At 27.9% G+C, this 22476-nt stretch overlaps 1 protein-coding gene across 7 annotated transcripts in view; it reads right to left on the bottom strand.

The window, feature by feature from the left end:
• Positions 1-11685, bottom strand: part of LOC113378477 (muscleblind-like protein 1) — a 248109-nt gene extending 236424 nt beyond the window's left edge. For 6 of the 7 annotated variants that reach the window (XR_003367190.1, XM_026619005.1, XM_026619008.1 and 3 more), the window contains exon 1: positions 11504-11685. The gene's annotated coding sequence lies outside the window, so the exon portion shown is untranslated. Of the gene's footprint in view, positions 1-6691; positions 6882-11503 lie in introns of those variants that run through there. The other variant, XM_026619007.1, reaches the window with a different exon arrangement.
• Between the last annotated feature and the right edge of the window lie 10791 nt (positions 11686-22476).

The following is a 22476-nucleotide window of genomic DNA, read 5'->3' as shown; positions in this document are numbered from 1 at the left end:
AAAAATATTGTTTCAAAAACTTTTTTTCATTTTTTTTTTTAACAAAAATTAATTTTTTTGTATATCAAAAATAATTCAGATTTTGATTTTAATTCTGGATAAAGTTCTAAAGCTCAACTATATACTTTAAATGAATAGATTTAACTTCGTAATTCAGTTTATATAATTCTCATAACAATGTTACATTACAGTGTATTTAATATAATAATCTATTTGAAAACATTTAATATTCCTCGAACATTTCGTTACAGTACGGTAAGTTCCAGCAATTTACCTTAAGGCACGATGCCATACACCACTAGTTTTTGTTTAATTTCAATATCGTTTTCACTCCTCTACTTTGTATTATAAGATTTATTTATTAAGTTTCATTTTTGAATGACAAAAATTATAAGTAAAGTATGCTTATGATGTCCGAGAAGGTACTAAATACTGTACAGATGACTTAGATAATTCACGTTCAACATTTTCTTTGTTAATATTACAAATCTTTAATAATTAATATTTTATGGAAGGCAGGTTCAGCGGTTTCGGAGATCCAGAACAAAAGTTAAATAAAAGCCGTTTGGTTGTTAAAAATGATCATGATACATATGTACACCAATTTATTTCATTTTTTTTGTAATTTTCAAATTTTAATCATTGTTTTAGATAATTCAAAATTTTCAAATAAAATCTAGTTTTTCAACAATTTTAAAGTTCACAAAAAATGTTGAAGCTTTTAAACATTTTAAATTATGGTACCGAAAGTTCCAGCAATTTTCCTTCATACAATGCCATGTACCACTAGTTAAACTAATTTCTATCTTTAATGCAAAAATGTGTTAATAATTTTAAACTTCTACACAATACAATTGCAATCTGTCGCTAACTTTTGGATATTTGTTTTACTCTAACCCGAGGTTGCGCATTTCTATCATGAAAGGTAATAGGTAAGAAGATGGACTTTTAGAGTTTCGCTTTGTCGATCTATGTTTCGCGCAATATACGTCTGTGCTGCATGACAGACGTTGACATGAGATTTCAAATAAAATATTATGGAATAATATAAATCCCTTATTTCTTTCAGTTGCAGGATTTTTCTTTAATTTATATAACGATGGAGCAAACATAATAAAAATATAATATAAATAGGATTCATAAAAAAAATGTATGGCATATTCATTCGTAGACAACACATATTTTATCAAGTATCTGAACATGGCAAGCTTTGCATACGAAGCAATACAGATGTGTTTTGAAAATTAGTTGGTTAAAAAAATAGATCCCCGAAGCTTTTCGGTACAAAATCAGGAAAAACGAATAAACCACGTATTAAATTTAGCATATAATTATAGCATTTTGACGAATATAGACATATAATACAGTGTTTAATAAATAGTTACCGCCGACACTGCAACAATAACGCAGTATATAATAATCGGCTGCTAGTACGCTATTTATCACAAGAACTTGGGCATCCTTGCTGAAAAAACGCAAAAAAAGTTTCGCCAAACGAGAACTCAGGAAAATGAACTGCGCCCATTATTATTATTTATGGCCTAGGATCTGATCGGCCTTTCTGCGGTCATGCCGATACCATAAAGTTATGACTTTATGCACCATACATCTATTAATGTAGAAGAAAATGGTTTTGAAAATATTAGAAAGAGGTGCATGTATGTCACAACATTGCGAGCAGGTATATTATTAAGACTTTGTCCATCTTCTGTCTTCTTCCTGGGAATATCAAAAAAATCTTTCATAATGCAAATATGTAGAAGACGAGCATATCTGTAATGGATTATTTGTATGTTTTTGCTCCAATATATGTAATTATCTGTATTTGCTCCAATCCCCAAATATGTAGCGAATTACAACAGCTAGAATTTCCAGCATTCCCATAAGCATCCACTGATTTAAATATGTAGGCTGGTGCATATGGATAGAAATGGTATTCGCATAAGAATCTTATGGGAAATATAAAATAAAAATGTATATTTAGCGATTTTGAAAAAAAAACTTCATGTTTAATGCACTTTTCTCGAAACGGCAATATATCTTGGTTCATTTTTTTCTCCTTCATTTCAGAGTATCTCGAGACGCTGACATTTCTGTCATTGCGCCAATATACGAGTATGTATATACTATTGGCATATTGCAAGTATACAAAGTTGAGCAATTTCTACAGTTGTTGAATAGAACATTTTAATCGTTTCAATATATTTTAAACGTTTCTTCGAATAAATGTGCCTTTGTGTACTACCTAACTAAATCTGAATGAATTTATTCATAGTAATCTAACAACAAAAAATATAAAGAAATCTAGAAATTTCGGAGTTTGTGAAAGACCATTAGCAAATAATAATAATAGATGTGATAATAGACTTCGCAATTTAAATTATATTGCCCTTAAAAAACGTTAATAATTCGTGCATAAATAATTTTTCAAAATCATAAGTGACTAATTTGTAAAAATAATATGGACAGTATTTAGTAGCTCACATAACAAATATGACCAAAGTTAATTAGATCAATAATAGTATTAGTATGAGTAATAATTAATATTAATAATATGTCAAAGGTTCAGTTTCTAATAAAATCTCAGACATATCAAAAAATATAAACATATGCATCATCAGAAAAAAATTAAGTGGATATATTGTCATCGTGCCTGGAAGCAAAATGTTAAAACTATCCGCTGGAGAAACAAATGTAAGAAAAATATTACGTTAGTTGGTCGAAATTTGAATTGAACATTTATAATTTTCTGAAAACTGATTGAAAGAAAAATTATGATAACTACCACAATAATAAATATCGTTTGCGTTTGTAGTACTTTTTTGACAAAAATCTTTTGCGTTTGCGTTTCGTTTGTGTTTGTAGTACTTTTTTGACAAAAATCTTTTGCACCGGTAATATAAAGCCACAACTCATATAAATAATAATTTATTGTATCATTAAATAAAAATCAAAAGTCCTATTATTCGAAATTATTCATCATCTTTTTTTATCCAAAATTGAGTTCTTAAAATTTTAAACAAAAAGTTAGGGAATTCACTGGAATAAATGAACTGTTCGTTTAGAGCGAAACGGCAGTATAAATTCAATGTGAATCTTATAAGTAATTTGGCAATCCACATTTATTGGCGCCTAACTCAACTTTATTGCAAAAAATATCAGTAGAACATTAAAAGCTGTATAAGAAGGCAAACATATCAAAACCTTTTCATTTTAAATTTTATACACTTTATGTATGCTATTTCCATACAAAACTTTGATTGAATTGCGCTCTATCTAAAAGACAATATTAAGAGCTAAAACTTTCAGAGAATTGTTTTTTATCAATTTTGAACCATTTGAGCACTTGGGGGAGCAAGGAAATTTGAAAATGTCCATATTAAGGACCACCCTAATATATATATATATATATATATATATATATATATATATATATAAGAACAGCTCTAATTTAAATATATGTTTGTATAAAAATAGAATCACTTGGAAGAGAAGTAGAAAATATAATGAAATTGCTTTCCAATAAAACGCAAATGCTGGTAAGTAGTAGCATGACTTCTATGCAGCAAGCTTTAAAAATCGATTTTGATATGAGAATATATTGCAAACGACAACTGGGAATTACTTTTATTCACGGTCATTTATATACGTTTATTTTATATGAAAATTGAAATCAAAATTAGGAAATGAACTATTATTATATTCCTTGAATAAGAAAAAATTACAAAATATTGATAGATCTTAATTCAGTATAATTATACATTTAACATAGAATTAAATCAAAATTACAAAAAGAGACTGTAATGAAAGCTGAAAAAATAATGAAAATAGAAAAAATAAATATCCGCTGTTATTGTTAAAAAAATCCATTATCCCCATATGTATTATCGTATATTGAAAAGTTATGGTAGGAAACATAAAATAGAACTTATTTTATTTTCATTCGTAAAGAAACAAAGTTTTACATTGGTATATAAACCAGTAAAAGTTCTCTAGTTGAACCTATTGCTGACCTCTGTTATAAAGTAGCTGAAACTCTTAGAAACACTGCTAGCGAGATTTAGCTTTGATTATATATATATATATATATATATATATATATATATATATATATATACATATGTATGTATGTATGTTTTTCATTTAATTATTATTACTGAAAGTTAAACTTTCATTTGTTCATTTATTACTTGAAACGTGAGGTATGAACGATTAAGACGATATACATACATAGATACACACACACATATATATATACATATATATATATATATATATATACATATACATATATATATATATGTAAACCTATAATTAATAAATATTATAAAAGTATTCTTATATAAATATGAAAAATTTTTAAAAGGCGATTAGCTCGATTTGATGTGCGATTCTAATTAAATGTTTACTTATTTATATTCCTGAAAAAATATATATTACAACATGACGCAAACATTTATATTTTCATTAACATCGTATTTGTCATACGTTTATTTTTACATGTTTATGTTTACTTTTTATTGTATTTAAAATAATTATGTTTTAACTATGAGGTCACGTTTCTTATAACTTGAATCATATTTCTAATAGACATAAACAATTACATTACTAATGGACCTACTCATATAGTATGATATTAGATACATGCAGACATGTACGAGAATATAAAAAATAAGAACATAATACAACTCATTAAAATAATGAATCTCAAATTTCTCGTCGCATAATTTAAATAATTCAAATGGCGGAATAATATTTATAGATTTAGATAAAAATGCAAACAGAATATACTTTTTTATAACGTTTTACCGAGACAGGTGTTTAGAAACACGTTTTGAAAAAAAACTGCAAATCAAATTCTGATAAAGTCATTGTAAGTAAAATTTTGCCTTAAGGCAATTTGCATAAATTTCATATAATGATCTTTATCTATAATAATTGAGATTCAGATATTTAAAAAAAATATTTATTTCGAAAATTATATTTTCGCTTTTACTAAAAATACTCATTGTGGGAACGATTTCCAATTGATTTCTTTCATATTTATAATATCTGAAATTATATAAATTAATTTCTATAACGCATTTTATTTCACCAATTTCGTGTTGTAAAGATATATTTCAATTGAATGCGAACATCAATTGTAATCAGTAGCTCCATGTGAAACACCAAAGAAAGTACACGTGCTTCAGCACAGATTCTGATTAGAATTGCTCAAGCGCATGGCAAAATTATAAACTTCGATGATTTTATGTAATTTAAACATTAATCAAATTCAAATGTTATTTCGGACTATTAAATATATCGCGATACAAAGTTTCATCAAAATCGTTGAAAATCATTTTTTTAACATTTAGATGCGAAGAAATGGTACGTGAATTCCCAATCAATATCTTCAGAACAATTTTTAAATTTATAAAATCGGTTCAAAATTGTGGGCTAAAACGTAGACAAGATATGTTGCACTTTAAAAAGTGTAACATATTTTGTAACTTAAAAGATAATTACAAAGTTATTTTAAAATTATTTTTAAATTTCGGCCGGTCGTAACTGAATGATAAACGCTAGTCCCTGTTGAGTTGCATCGAAAGGCTTTGAAATTTTTGAAATCGGTCTAGCCGTTTTTGAAAAAGCGTCAACATAAGACCCGAATCAGCTCTCACCCGTAGACACACATACTTTTTACTAAATTTGGTCTCAAACGATTCAGAATGACCAGGGGGCGCATGGCATCGTGCCTTAAGGCAAATTGCTGGAACTTCCCGTACCAAAAATTATTTTATTTTAAAAAGATTAACATTTTTGAACAAAAAATACTCTGAAAAAATTAGATTTTTGAGAAACTATAAATTTTTGACAAAAATTTACTTTTTCTGAGAAAAAAAGAATTTTTGAAGAAAAATTTATTTTGAAATATTTTGGAAATTCAGAACATATTTTTTAAGCAATCGTACTGCTTTAACTGCATAGAGACGAAATATCAAAGCGCGTAAGCGCAGCGTCGCCGTCTAACGGATAAACATTGGTACGAAACCCATAGGAATGTAAACAAAATTTATACTTATTGTTAAAATCTCTATAAAATATCTGATAATTTTATGTGCATATGTCTAATGATCATTTTTGACTGCCAAATGGAATTTTTCTTACTTTTTTTAATAGATCTCCGAAACCGCTAGACCTGCCTTCATGAAAATTTGATCAGTTCTTCATCTTTTTAATAGAAGTAAAATGTTTTTTTTTAATTATTCAAATCAAACGCTCCGTTCTCTTAAAAACTGAGTTACCGTTTTTGGCACCTTTTGCCCCATATCTTCGGAACGGCTAGACCTGCCTTCGCCAAAAACTAACCAGCACGTTTCCTTATCAATACGAATCGAATATTTGTTGTATTATTCAAATCTCTTCATCCGTGTTCGCGAAATCGTCGACGAAAATTTGTATCCGAACACACACATACACGCACACACACACACATATATCCATTTTATGTAAGGTATGCCTAAATATTCAGAAGGTTTTGAAACGTAAAGATATATAAAAATTTTCATTTTCGATTTTTTTCCGAATACTATAACTTACCCTACGGGAAGTTAATAATTTTGTTTAATTAGCTACAAAACAAGTTTCATAATTACCTAATAATATTAAAATATCGAGTACTATATATACACAATTTCCGATTACTTACTCGTGTCTACTTCTTTAACAAAGACAGCTTTATATTGTTTGAAAGCAAAAAAGAATAATATTTTGAAACAGTTTGTTAAAACAAACAATCTCGAGTGCATCTTGCGAAAACCTATTATCCATGAAGCAAAACGTTTATTACAAACTCAATAATAACTAGAGAATCTTATTTCAGCTTCTGTAGAACAAGTACAAAGCTTGGTTCAGTACTATTCAGCAACATTCGAAACCTGTACTAGCATTTGGAACTCGTCAGAAATCACACTGACTCGACAATGGAATCTAATTGGCACACTAACAAAAGTAAGACTCGCGTTAGAAACACGTTGGCACGATCGCCCTGTTGAGAAAATAAACAGACTTATACAGATGACCTCTATAAATTTTCCTCCGAAAAAGATTTAATGGATCTCTGTTGTTGTACACATCTGCTGTTTATCAATAGTAATCGTAGAATTAAATAAAATTAATATATAAATTACTTTATTCATTATTATTTTGAATTCATTACTCATACATGCTGGGAATATACTCATATGCTACAGAATTATGTACATATGGAATAAAATAAAATAAATTTGAAATAGCGTGATATTATAGGAACCTATAGAAGCCGTTATTGGATAGGAGAGACTGGGTACGGTTGTGCCACATTTATTTTCAGCAATAATTTTGTTAACATAGCAGTTAGCTGGAATAAAGTAAATAAAATGCTAGTTTGAACATTTGTCTACATAAAAATACTGAAACATTGTCCTTAAGAGGCACAACTAGTGTAATCGCCTAAAAAAAGGTGATTTTTGAGAATTTATATTAAAAAAAACTACTTTATCAATCATTTCAAAATTTTAGGAATATATTTATATATTATTATATATTATATATTTATACATGTTTTAAGAATTTATAGTAAAATGTTTGAAGAAAAAAATTAAATGTTTTTTAAGTTATTGTCGATCTCCAACGACGCGACAAAAAAAGGCCCTTCACTGCTGCAGTGATTCCGGCCTTCTACGTGGATGAAATTAAAAGCAAAAATCTCGTTAAACTAGATAATATTGTCTGTAAAATGAACTACGATAAAGAAAAAAAATCAAAAATTGATAAAATGACGGCGTTTTTTAAAAAAAGTCGAATTTTACCCAAAATTTTGGTCGTTTTTGGGCTGCCAAAATTCGATTTTTGATCCGATCTAAAAATTGGTAGTTCATTTTACGGAGAACTATATATAGAACATGTAAAAAAAATGTGATAATGATTGAATCATTTGTTTTTGAGTAATCGCTGCAGCAAATTCGGAAAATGCTATTTCGAGAAAAAACGCGTTTAAAGATTAAATGATCGTTATCCTATATAATACTATATAAATATTCTTTAAATGGCTGTGACTCAAAAACTATTTAAGATATCGATTTGAAATTTTGGTATGTTATTTTTAAAGATATAACCTAGTGAAATATGGAAAAATTGAAAATTCAATTTTTTGAAAATTTCACACTAGTTGTGCCCTTTGAATACGATGGATTTATCATAAAATCAAATCGTGCAAGAAAAGGGCAAGTGTCACAACCGTCGGCACGACTTTTATTATCATTAATAGCAATAATATGTAACACAACATAAACATTTGAACAAAACTTATGAATGAAATATAATATATAGCAAAATGTAATTTTTTAAATAAAGTTAAGAAGAATTCCTTGTGAAATGTTTTTTTCTTGTATTAAATTTTCCTTTTCCTATCTCTTTCGTATTTTGTCTTTGTCAAGTTACCAACAAAGTTTGTCACAACCATATCCAACGCACACTTTTTAAAACAAATCATCATTATGACTAAGCTAAATTATCAAAGCAAAAACTAATTGCTGGTGAAACTGCTAATGTTCAACAAAGTAATCTATCTGCATACAATTAACAGTTATTATTAAAAGTATTCAAACATGAAAAGATAATTTTACAGATAATTTTAATGTAGGGCGCTGACTCAATGCAATAATGGAAACTTGTTCGAGCAAACATACTTCATCTTTTTCCTTTTGAACCCCATTTCCAAAACGGTACAATGAAGCTTTATGACGACTGTCACTACCGTACCCAGTCTCCCCTACTGGATATAGAAAACTATCAAATTTATATCATACATAATATTCATCTAGCTTAATTTAATATAATTCGAAATATAATATAATACATAAATATTTGAATAAATTTTGCTAATCAAAACGCTTTTTTCACCACATTATTCATTTTTATCATTTTAAGCAATTGAAAACAGATATTATTCTCTCACAATAAGACTAAAATTGTAAAGCTGGCTTTAACTGTCGACGTACCCACTTTTATAAATTAATCTATAATCTTTATGATGTACAATAGACCAAAAAAATAATTTTAAGTGTACAATGACTATACATAAAAATCTTCGTGTGAGAGCTAAAGGAAGTACTTTGGAGAAAATTATATTTTTTATACAATGTTGCCGTGTTTGTTTACTAATTCAATAATTTATTGCTCTCAAGTCAAGAGATAGTAAAAGATTTACAATCGATTGGTCGTTAAAGAACATCTGGTAGCATTGACAGTTAATAACATTAATTATATATATATATATATATATATATATATATATATATATATATTAGGGTGGTCCTTAATGGTCATTTTCAAATTTCCTTGCTCCCAGGGGCTCAAATGGTTCCAAATAGATAAAAAACAATTCTCTGAAAGTTTTAGCTCTTAATATTAACGTTTAGATAGAGCGCAATTCAATCAAAGTTTGTATGGGGAGAGCATGGAAAAAATTTTGAAAATTAAAAAAAAATGTTTTAGGTATAACTTAGCGACAAATGAATGAGTTTTATTCATTCATTTGTTCGCTAAATTACATCTAAAAAACATTTTTTAAATTTTTGAAAATTTTTCCATGCTGTTTCCATACAAAACTTTGATTGAATTGCGCTCTATCTAAACGATAATATTAAGAGCTAAAACTTTCAGAGAATTGTTTTTTATTTATTTGGAACCATTTTAGCCCCTGGGAGCAAGGAAATTCGAAAATGACCATTTTAAGGACCACCCTAATATATATATATATATTAGATAGTAGAGTCTTGGATTTGTAAATATTTTGTATAGCTTCGAACAAAAATTCCAAAAAGTAATAAAAAACAGAAAAGTTTTTTAAAAAATCATTTCTTTATTTATTTACTGTCGACGTTTCGGAACTGGGTACGTTCCATCTTCAGGACATCTGTCAAGAAACATGATCTTGATAATATTTAAGCAAACAATATGTTTAAGAAAAGCAGAAGATAATTGATTTTTTTAAATTTATAAGTATAAAATGAATAAAATTGTGGAAGAAATATGGACAGAAATATGACAATATAATCAAAATGAAAATGATAAAAATAAATGAGTGGATTATATAATAAAATATTAAAAATGTTAAAAAATTGTAAAGTTTTTGAAAGTTTTAAGAAAAGGTTACTGAAACAACATAATTTATCAACTGTATGATTGATTATGCGCTAACACTTTTTCACTAAATAAGATTTTATCCAAAAAAAATGATTTTATAAATTTCTTTTCAGACGAAGAAACAAATTTTGTAATTCAAAACTTCTTTAAATTATGACTTTTTTGAGTTTGTTATGTGACACAAAAAGTATTATACCCTCGATTTTGTGGGATGACTATTAGTAACAAACTGATTATTGAATGGATGAATTTTTAAGAAGAATACACTTGATTTAAAATCTGTGTGTATATGTGTATGCGTGTTGTTTTTATATATCAGGATGTAAATGCCAAAATTACTGATCTTAAATAGATGTTGATATTAATTATTTGTCAAAAAGTGTAAAAACATTAATTAAAAATCATGTAACAGGTCTAAAAAATTGAAATAAGAATCATGTGGTATTATCTTATGTTAACACTGTTAGAAGCGTTCATAAGTATAAAACAACTTTCCGCAAATAACCTCTTAAAAATGCAATTTTGATGATTAAAATTTTAGGACTGAAGTTATACGAATGGACATTTTCGACAGAGTGTTGTACTACCCTGGTTTTGAAATATTTTTGTTTATGGTGAACCCCACTTAATTCATGTTGCCTCATTATATATATACTAGATGACCCGATAAACGTTGTCCTGTACGCACGTATACAGGGTTCCAAATATGTTCAGAAAAAGAAGAATATTCAATAATATTGCCTAATAATTTTTATATATTACTCGTACCATATATTAGTTGCTTTTTGGGATTATTAATTTCTAAATTACATATTTCTTTTAAAGTTGATTTCACTCATCATTGAGTTCAAATTGTAAGTGAATTGAAATTTTGACAGCTCATCCCTTGTGTTAAACAAAACAATGAAACAATTTTTCGACCTTTTTCTCCATGATTACAATATTTATTAAGTTCAGAACCACTATTATATATGCGTGACACTACAAAATGATTTATCAAAATTCGAATAGCCGTGTAGGAGCATTTTAGTGACAACACATGTACAGATGATTTATGTATATGTATATATATATATATATATATATATATAAATTGTACAAACAACTATACGTATAAATAGTTTCATATTGATTTCGAAATGTGTGGACAAGCTGTATCATGTCAATTATAATATACACAATAATCGTTTACAGACCATATAATATATATAATGTATAATTTACAACATGATGACAGCTGTGTGTAATCATCTACCCAATTGGAAAACGAACAACAGTAACAGTAAACGCAATGCCATCAGAATTGAGGTTATGTACGAAAGTTCTTATTTACCTTTTAAAATTACTGCTCACTGCCACTTGTTATCCAAAACACATTTAATATTAAAAGACATCACAAAACACACCACAATGCAACTTATGCGTTTTGGCATCACAATAAAAACTAAACAAAACGTAAAACATTGAAAGCGGAGGAAAAGGCAATACAATCAACTATTAACTCTACCTGCTGGCGCTGTTAGTTCGTTTAATTCCCGTTGTGTATGGCGTGGGCCGCGCGTACACACGGACTAACTTTGTTAGTGCGTATGTAAACAAGAATAAAGCGAATAGAGAAAAAATTATATTTTAGTCGAAAATAGGCGATTTTCAACGAACTAAGTAAGGTGGTGAATAAAAATAAATACGTGAATAATTTTTAAAAAAATTCATATTTAAAAAAATAAAACTGTTTTATTAAAAAAAACTACAAAAATGTAATAATTTTTCAATAGCATGATTGGAATAAAATGCATATTATCATATACTATTTATAATTACAATAACTTGTATAAATTACTTGTTTCAAGCATTTTATCTGAATTGAATTATCCAACTTACATACAACCCAAAAATTGCGAAATAAAACATTAAAAAATGCTTTCTGACAATAATTCACGATTTATCTGTATATTTATAAAGTAAATAAGTATTTGTTTAAATTTACTTTCCAGAATGGTAATAAATTTGAGGTTTTGCAATAAATGCAGTACAGAAAAGTGATAAAAAATATTCCACGTAATACAACTCTTACTTTCTATATTTTGCAACCGCGCGCGGAATTTGAATATTATTGTTACTGCGTAGGGTACACGGATAGAACAAATGATAGTATATGAACCACTATGCGGTTAATAAGCATGGAAATTTGCTCAAAGGAGGAAGAGGCCATGTCGATTTTTTGTTTTCAACATGAGGGCCATAGTCAGTGTCGATGTTGCTTATTAAGACGTCATCCGTTTTGGCGTTCCTGTGTTCATTATTTCGTAGAACTTATCAAAGATACTCAAAAATTTAAGGAGTTATTGATAAGTTTATTCCTGCTTAATAATATGCTCAACCTTATTAAGCTAATGATTATTATTATTTTTTTTGTATTATTTTTTGAACAGCAATCAGAACCTTACGTCCTATGAGCTGTTGGGCTGAAACTTCTCCTTACTTCGTATTTTTTTTAGATGGTAACCCAATGATTAATCCATCCATATTTGATGATCTTTGCTATTAGAATTCATCTAATAGGGCTGACATTTTATTGGTGCAGCAATGCCGGGTGAGGACTATTTTCACTTGGAAAAATATTGCTATCTATATTTTCAAGTACAAAATCGTTGTCACTGCTGTCTGACAACAGACTGCTCGAAGTGAGTTTCGAACCCGGGACCTCTGAAACAAGTCCCGTCGCTCTTAACCGCTTACCTAATTGAATTAATTATTAATGTAAAACATGACATGTGGGAGGATTAAATGGAGCCTAAGGCAATCACTGCAAACACACGAGCGCTCAAAAGTTCGAATCGTTGCTTAAATATAATATCAAAATTTGCAATACAAATTTCAAAGATTTTTCATAATTAAACCATTTCAAATTCTAGGATAATCGTTAAGACTATGAACTCCATCGCTATGCAAAGTTTCATTAAAATAGTCGAAAAAATTTTTGTAGCCGAAGAAACGGCTAGACTGATCTTCATATTTTTATGACTCATGATTCAACCCTAATTTCTCTTTTTTTTAAATTTTCAAAATCAGTTATACCAGAATTTCCAATATGAGTATTTCCTTATCGAATTCCATCGCTATGCAAAGTTTCAATAAAATAGTGAAAAATAATCGTTATGAGTCAAACCATTTTTTTTTTTGAATTTTTAAAATCGGTTCAGTAATTTTGGCTATTCTGTTGACAAAACATTTTGCACAACAACCGATCTTTGCACAGAATTAATAAATGCTAGTACTTATCGAATTCTAACAAATGACATTTAAATCTTTTAACTAGGTGCAGCCATGGTGCAGCCACATTTGACAACATATAGATAAAAAGTTACATACATCAAATTTTAATTTAATGAAACAAACCAATGACATGTATATTATGTATGTACTCTGTGCCTTATATAAAATTAGATTCCATTTGTTGAAAATCATTCAAATCAAAATCATCTTCGTATGTGATATTAGTTTATATTTAATAAAGTTCCTTAAAATTGAATTTATAAATTTAATATATGTTATCTGCTTGTTATGCAATGAGAACTATAATCAAGCTTCCGATAACGCGGCGAGCTCGTACAGTAATATAGAAACCGTGGTATAAGAAAATCCCATTGAACGTACAATCCAAGATAATTCGTAGAGCATTCTATGGAAACACCTATTAGATACTGTAGAAACCGTGCTATGAGAAACTCAGAATTAGAACAAATCGTAGCAATTGCACCGCGTTATACAGAAAATTCGAATGACATGATAAATTATAAAAAAAAATTAGTTTTTATTGAATTGACTTTATTTAAAGATACGACAAAAAAAAGAAATCAAGCTGAATTTAATTTTCCAACAAAAAATGTTCAAACTATTTTTAAAAAAAAGAATCAAGTTTTTAAAAAGCTCTTCAATTGCTTCTGAACTGATGCTGTACACAGATATGATATAACCTGGCATGTTTATACAAACATATTGTAAAGAAAAATTATCTAAATTGCCATAGTTTCTTCGATTCGGTCATGCGGCTCGGCGCCCGGATCGTCGCGCTGATGCCGTGTCTACAATAAAAATAATTTTGACCGAAAATCATCATAATTTCAACAACCATAGACAAAAATGCTGCATTGTATAGATAAAAACAAGTCAATCTTGCATTGAAATCTTGTAAGCAGTATAATAAGTAAATGTTTCACAAATAAATATTATTTAAATATCATAAAATTGTTCATATTTATAGTTATGATTTCAATGTACAAGTGCACTAATATTTAAATATTTCTATTTCATATATTCTTCTAACTAAAAAGCATATATATCAGTTATATCAGTTAAATAAAATAAGTCAAAAATATCCCTCGTTACTTCACAATTATTTTATTAACAAAATGTATTTATTAATTAACAAACTTCAAAACGTTTTTGCGTGAATTGATAAAGCTACCTAAATGTAATATGAATTTAGACTTATAATATAATTGTAATAAATCATTCACAAACATCGCATGCAATACTAGCATAAGAAAACACAAAGCAAATCGATAAAGTATTTTTTATCATTGGGTAAAAATAGCAGAAATGCTAAAACATCGTTTCACTGCACGTGTCTAGACAATTAATTGTTCACTAAAATAATCAATATAATGACGAGAAAAGGAGATTAGCGAGAGACAGAAATCGGCTTACAATTAATTAAGGACTAACAATAAATATGTTTATATAATAATAAAATAATGGGTGCTGGTCTAGGGCAGATCGTGTGCTGAGTTCGATTCAGGCAAGAATAGTGTGAGAGATTTCCCATTGCTATTTAACACCGCACTGCCCGAAATGGGCAATTTTCAATTGGAAACATATTTATTATCTATATTAAAAAATAGACATTGCTGCTGCACAGTATCAGGTTGTCCAGAGCGGGGGCTTGAACTCGCGACTCCGTCGACACGAGGAAGCGCGATTAGCAGTTTAGGCCAATTTTATGAACACACACACACGCACACATATTACACACAAATATGAATTTGCATAGATAGGTGTTAGTAATAATTGGCAGTTTTGAAATAACTGATATATTCTCGAGGCTTGATTGGCAACTGGCAATTTAACACGGCTTCTACAAATTGTGATATAAAAATTAATAAGAACAATAAAATCCAACAATATAGAAAGCTTGCTACTGATATTATGAAATAGTGTTTATTCTATAATTTGAATCTATGAAGTGTTATAAAAGACTAATTTTAATATTTGCGAATTCTTTATATAAACAAATAAAATACATACAATACATGATACATGTATTGTTAAAAATTTGTTATATATAGTAGGTATTGAAGAAGAGAGTTCATATGCATTTACGTTTGGAAAAATATTACTCCTGGCCCCCTTTCTACCATATAGTAACTTTAAGCTACTTGTGGTTGCACCTGCTAAATCCATGTGTTTGAACTGATATTAATATTAAAATACCAACTAATGTTCAATGATTACATAATAAATCGAATTAAATGATGTGTATCATATTATTGTATTAATTAATTTGATTATTGACTAATATTTAGTATAAATATTAAATAATAAATCCGATTGAACAAACATTACTCCTTCTGATGTCCATATCAGATTTATAAAAATAAGAAATTTTTTTAATGGTATTGATAACAGCTAGTACTTGTATTTCTATTGTAATGTATAGATAACAACTTTTTGTTAATGAGTTTCGTTAATAAGAATATTAAAAAATAGAATTAAAGATATTATCAAATTGAAAGTATTAAAATAACTAAATATAGCCCACATATAGGCACATTCCATTTATTTAGAACTTGTGCTATCATTTAGTGTGCTTTTTATAAGACCAAATATGTGAACTAATAAAACTTTCATATATTATGAAATTCCATATTTCCTGAATCATACGGGTTCAATTCATAACAATTTTGAATATCGTATTGCAATGATATATATATATATATATATATATATATATATATATATATATATAACTTTATATATATAGTCAAAATATTGATTTTAAGTTTATTTTAGCCACTCAAGACTACTATCATAGAAGCAATAGAAATCTTGTGAGAAATATCTATTTTCGATTTTTATTCAAATACAACACTCAAGCAAATATAGAATGATAGAGTCTCACCAGTTCTCTATTATTATATTAATAAACAAGGTCAATTTTATTTTTAGAGTTTATTATACTAATAAATTTTTGAAGATTTGAGCCAGAAGAATATATAATGTCCGCACACAAGACTAACAAATAACTATATAATCCTCATTTGATTTATATTATTCCTAGCATTCATCTTTAGCAAATTTATTTCTCGAATAAATTATTATCAGTGACAAGGACAAGAAATTAATTATGAAAATTCATTTTCAAAAAATGTATAGTGTTGTCTTTGAAGTCAACTATAAAGAATAAATAAATATATTAGCTCTGTAAGTATATTAGATGACTGGGCTGGTTGAGAAATAACATCGAAATTAAAGCTATCACATTTTACGATAGAATAAAAATAAAATTATTGTCATGTCACACATCAACTATAACTCAGACTTGGACAGAAGTTTATTAATATTCTGAGAATTCTGATGAAAGATTATTTAAATTTAGAAATAATTATTATTAGGATTTTCGTCAGTAGTTTTACAAATTGTTGTTTTCTTCTCTATTTCTTTCATTATAAGTATCAAAAATTCAAACAACAAAAATAAGGACGTTAAAAAAAATATTGTTGAAATTAAATCGATCAGTTAAGTTCTATATTTATTTGTATGAATTGTACAGCATCGGTGATTGCAAAAAAACTCATAAGCAAAAAGTGTATAAATAAAATGTACAGAAGGGCACTGAGAACTTACGACAATGACTATATGATATTATCGTTAAGACAATTTTTTTTCATTAAAATGTAGAAGTACCTGCATTAATAAATTTACAATGTTTAGTACTAAGCATTTGCTTCTATTAACAATGCTTCTTTTTTAAAGTTCTACCCAGTGCATGAGTAATCATGTAAATTCCTTTCCAAAACTACATAAAACTCGTTTTACCAATTTGAACTACTGGAGAGAAGATCTTTGGTCTAGAAACCAATTACTTCTGTTCTCGATTCTTATGCAATTTACAAAAACATTCAAACCATAGTTTTAACGTAGTCGTATTCAATAGGGATGGGAGATGTATTTCGATATTGTTTAATATCGATGTATGTCGGAGAATGACAAAATATGTAAATGTGGGATGTATCAGTTTGTGCAAGTAATCAGGATTGCAAGATGTTACTTGTTAATGCCATACTAAAAAATATGTAAAAAAAACATTTACCAGTTCTGATGCCACATGCATAATTAACGCCTTTTTTAAAAGAATGTGATCCGCTTTTTAATTTTAAATTCAGAGTATAACGAATACCTTTCGTACTGGAAAACTTGAGACTATTTTGTCTTTATTTCTTATTGTGGTCCTAAAAATGTTATTAAGGGTACAGTTTAAATGATCAAAAATAATAAAAATTTACTACAATAACCAAAAAATGGTTTGACCAAGGCTTTAGCTTTTACTTAGAAGCTCGTAATTTTGGAATTGCTGGTCATAATTTTTTTTGTTTATTTTTTTTTCATTTTTGCCGTCGAGTTTTTGAACACCATGAATATATATTATTATTAGGGTAGTTACTAATATGAATACTTTCAATTTTTTTCCTCCCAGCTTCTAAATTCAAGAGAAAAATTCTTTGAAAGTTTTAGCTCTTAATATTAACTTTAAGATAGTTCGCACTCCAACCAAAGTTTCCAATGGAAATAACATGGGTAAAATTCCATTTCATTTTTTAAATTTTATTACTTAGCGACAAGTGAATTAAAATTTTGAGAATAACATTTTAATCATAAATAAACAAATTACATCAAAAGTTTTATATATATTTTAAAATAAGTATTTACTAGCAAACTATCTTAATGGTAATATTTAGAGCTAAAACTTTCAGAGAATATATATATATATATATATATATATTTATATATATATATATTACTGATTAAAAAATATATAACTGAATCATCGATAGTGTTATGTTTACCGTCATTAATTATAAATTAAATTAAATATGTTTTGTATTCTTGGAATTTGATCATTTAATCAATATGTATATTTTCGTCATAATAATGAACAACAATATTTTGACATTGATATGCATCTGCTGATAATGATTCTCTATTATTATAAAATATGTATTGTCAGTTTGATATCGATATTATGAAAAATTTGCCCATCACGAATTCAATGTGGGCGATATTGTCTCACGGCGAGCGATCGCTATCTTTTAGGTGGGCGGTAAACTTCTTGCTAGATTATTAGAGCTGACGACGAGTTTTTGGATGACCTTCTATTCTTTGAACAAATTTCTAATACAATACGGAAATAATCAATATGCAATTGTTGCAAAGGAATAATTAAGTTAATAAAAAATCTAAGGCATATCGCCAATAATTATAAAGCCATAAATTGTAATAAAAATTTTAATTAGTATGATTATAGTTACATTGAAAATTAATATTATTTATTAGTATATAACGTAAAAATTGATAAGATTTTGTACATCCGCCCGACTATGGGTCAAATAATATCTATCATTTGCTCAGCTGAAATTTGCTTTTACTGTAACTGGCAATCAAAATTAATTTTTGAATGAAAGAATATGTTGTTGCATATGAAAGTCAAATTGCTTTACTTTTACTAGAGTTAATTTTTATGGTTTGTGATAAGCAAATGCTTCGATTCATTTTCTAGACATGTGTACCTAAATTTATTGATATTTACACTTCATTGTTCCAATAGAAATAATAGCTAATCAAATATTTTGTTTACTGTTGTGATTAATAATATGTTTGCGACATCAATTATATTAGCTACAAATAATAATTACCTGACGGTTTTGCGACTGAACTTTTTTTTAAACATAGTTACTGTTTTAAAATACTTAGTTCAAACATAGTTACTGTTTTAGACTAATGTGCATAGTGCACATTTAGCATCAAGCTTTTAACAAATAAATTTTATACAACAATAAAACTCATGTCCAATCCAACTTTGCAAAAAGTAAAGAACAAGTACTCAAGATTATTGCTTCTAATTATAATTTACTAATATATGTCACATTATTTACAATTTTGCAATCGATCTTTCATTTGAATTATTGTGTAGAAATGTATGATTCTAATTTTAAATTTGGCGAAATGATCGAAAGATTAAAAGCCATAAATAAATAAATAATTTTAAATTTTTTATATGCATTCACATTCAGAATTGTCTAACTGAGACTCAAAAGTAATGTATAGGAAAGTTTTCAAAATATATAAAAATTCTTCAAAATATTTTAATTTTATTTACATTTTTAATTGAAGTTCAGAGTACCCTAACCTTCATCTCATGAACCCAAAATTCATAAATATATGTAATTGGAAGGTAAATTCTAATTTTTTTAAATAATTTGATTTATTATTTCTGTTTGAATATTTAATCCAATAAATGAATAAAAACACAAAGTTTCTTGGAGTTGTTTAATTTACGACGTTTTGGAACTAGATACGTTTACATTTTTTAAAACTATATTAAAGGAGAATTTTTAATATATATATATATATATATATATTTATATATATATATATATATATATATATATATATAATAGAGCGCAATTTAATCAAACTTCGTATGGAAAGAGCATGGAAAAAATTTTGAAAACTAAAAAAAATGTTTTAGGTATAACTTAGCGACAAATGAATGACATTATTCATTTATTTGTTCGTTAAATTACATCTAAAAAACATTTTTAAAATTTTTGAAAATTTTTCCATGCTATTTTCATACAAAACTTTGATTGAATTGCGCTCTATCTAAACGTTAATATTAAGAGCTAACACTTTCAGAGAATTGTTTTTTATCTATTTGGAACCATTTGAGCCCCTGGGAGCAAGGAAATTCAAAAATGACCATTTTAAGGACCACCCTAATATATATATATATATATATATATATATATATATATATGTATGTATATAGGGTGGAGCGCGACACGAAGGTCCAATTTGACTATAAGTAATTATTGTTTTAGAAATGAACTACAATACATAACACTATCGTACTATGATCAGTAAAATTTTAATTCCTTCCCATAAAATTCCTAATTCTAGAAAAGTGTTTTCTACATTTCTAAAATTTGTTAGCTCTCCCTTTATATCCCATAAATAGATTCAATTTGTTATTTTTAATTTTAAAGATATTTTGCGAAATAATAGCTACAATATTCAACCGGTGCAAAATATAAATATCATGGGCACAGTTTTTACAAAGATAACATTGTATACAACCTTGATCTGGTATTTGGTTAGAAATATTTATCAGATGTGTTGGAATAACTATTAATTTAATTTATTACTTGCAAAATAGATTTTTTAACTGATTTTACATTTTGTAGGTAGCAGGTAAAAGTCAATATTCTATATGCTGCAATTGTACTTTTTCTAAATAATTTTCGTAAGTACGTCACTTAAAAATTTCTGCCTTCAAGGAGGAAGTCTGTTTCGTTATCGCCGTTTGGAAGCAACACAACGAGCGGGCGTCCTATCCGTGCGTGGTGTTCGCCCACACCCGGCCGCTCGTTCGCCGCATCGTTCCACATCACGGACGTGACCAAACTCCGGCAAACTAACATATTAACACTCGGAGAACCACGCCAACCTTCCTACGAACACGCGCCGAAAGAAAGAAAATAATAAAAATGAAAAAAATACAGTCAAGTGCAGCTTAAAGTTACACGACTGAGTTCCCAACTATAATTATAACCGTTATATAGCCCGCTTGCAATAACTTTCATATTAACAAATTGTACACAAAAGATATTTGTAAATCTATCCATTTAGTTCATTTTAAATCTTGCAACTTAATATATAACTAGCGGGGTGCGTGGCATCGTGCCTGAAGGCAAATTGCTGGAACTTCCCGTACCGTAATTAAAAATCTTGGTACGGAACCCTAAAAAATTAATAAATAATAACATTATTAAAATCTCTATAAAATATCTGATAATTTGATGTACATATGTCCAATAAACATTTTTAACCGCCAAATGACATTCTTTTAACTTATTTTCATTGAGAGTCCATAACCGCTGGACCTGCCTTCCTAAAAATTTAATTAGTTTTTCATCTTGTCAATATAAGTAAAATGTTTTTTGAATTATTGAAATCGGATGCTCCGTTCTCTTAAAAACTGAGTTACCGTTTTTGGCTCTTTTCGCCCCGTATCTTCGGAACGGCTAAACCTGCCTCCGCCAAAAACTAACTAGCACGTCTCTTTATCAATATGAAGCGAATGTTTTTTGAATTATTCAAATCGGTTGATCGGTGTTCCCGAAATCGTCGACCAAATTTTGTATCCGCACACACATACATTCATTTTTTCTAAGGTATGCCAAAATATTCAGAAACCTTTGAATCGTAAAGATCTATAAAAATTTTCATTTGTTTCGATTTTTTGCGATTACTATAACTTACTGCTGGAAGTTAACAATGTTATCTTAAAATTACAACTTGAGATAGATTGTAAGAGTAAAATTAGGTTGAGAAAATTGCAAGTCCGACTTATGGTAATTAAGATAATAACAAAATACATCCGTCTCATTAAAAGAGCACATGCATATAAGTACATATGAAACATTTAAAAGAGTCAATTATAGAAGTTTTTAGATGTTACAAGTGCTTTTAAAGCTTGTCGACTTATTATGAAACTAGTTGTAAGCAGCATTTTGCCAAAAGTTCCAAAGTATTCAACTTTTCATTTCGAAAATAACATTTTTGCTTTTACTAAAAATTTATCAATACGATTTTCAAACGTATATTATCTGTAATTGTACAAACAAAATTAATTTATTCAACACTATTTTATTTCATCCGTCAACTGTAATCAGTAGCTATACCTATGAAACACCAAAGAACGTATATTTGCTTCAGCACAGATTCCAATTGGAATCTTTCAAGCTCACGACGAAATAATATGAATTTTTATAATTCAACTGCTTACCGTAGGCCTATAACATTTAGTATGTTCTATGTTATTTCAGACAACATAATTTATCGTTATACGAAGTTTCAACAAAATCGTCAGAAAAAAGTTCCAGCATTTACCGGTCGATCTTCACCAAAAACTAAAGTGATTCCCAATAGATATCTTTCGCACAGTTTTTGAATTTTGAGAATGAA

This window comes from Ctenocephalides felis, unplaced genomic scaffold, assembly GCF_003426905.1.
Source record: "Ctenocephalides felis isolate EL2017-DRISC unplaced genomic scaffold, ASM342690v1 CF-g0.4_SCAFFOLD_01886, whole genome shotgun sequence".
NCBI classification, from domain to species: Eukaryota; Metazoa; Arthropoda; class Insecta; order Siphonaptera; family Pulicidae; genus Ctenocephalides; species Ctenocephalides felis.
The sequence above is the reverse complement of the archived record's forward strand: the minus strand, read 5'-3'. Positions and strand labels throughout refer to the sequence as shown.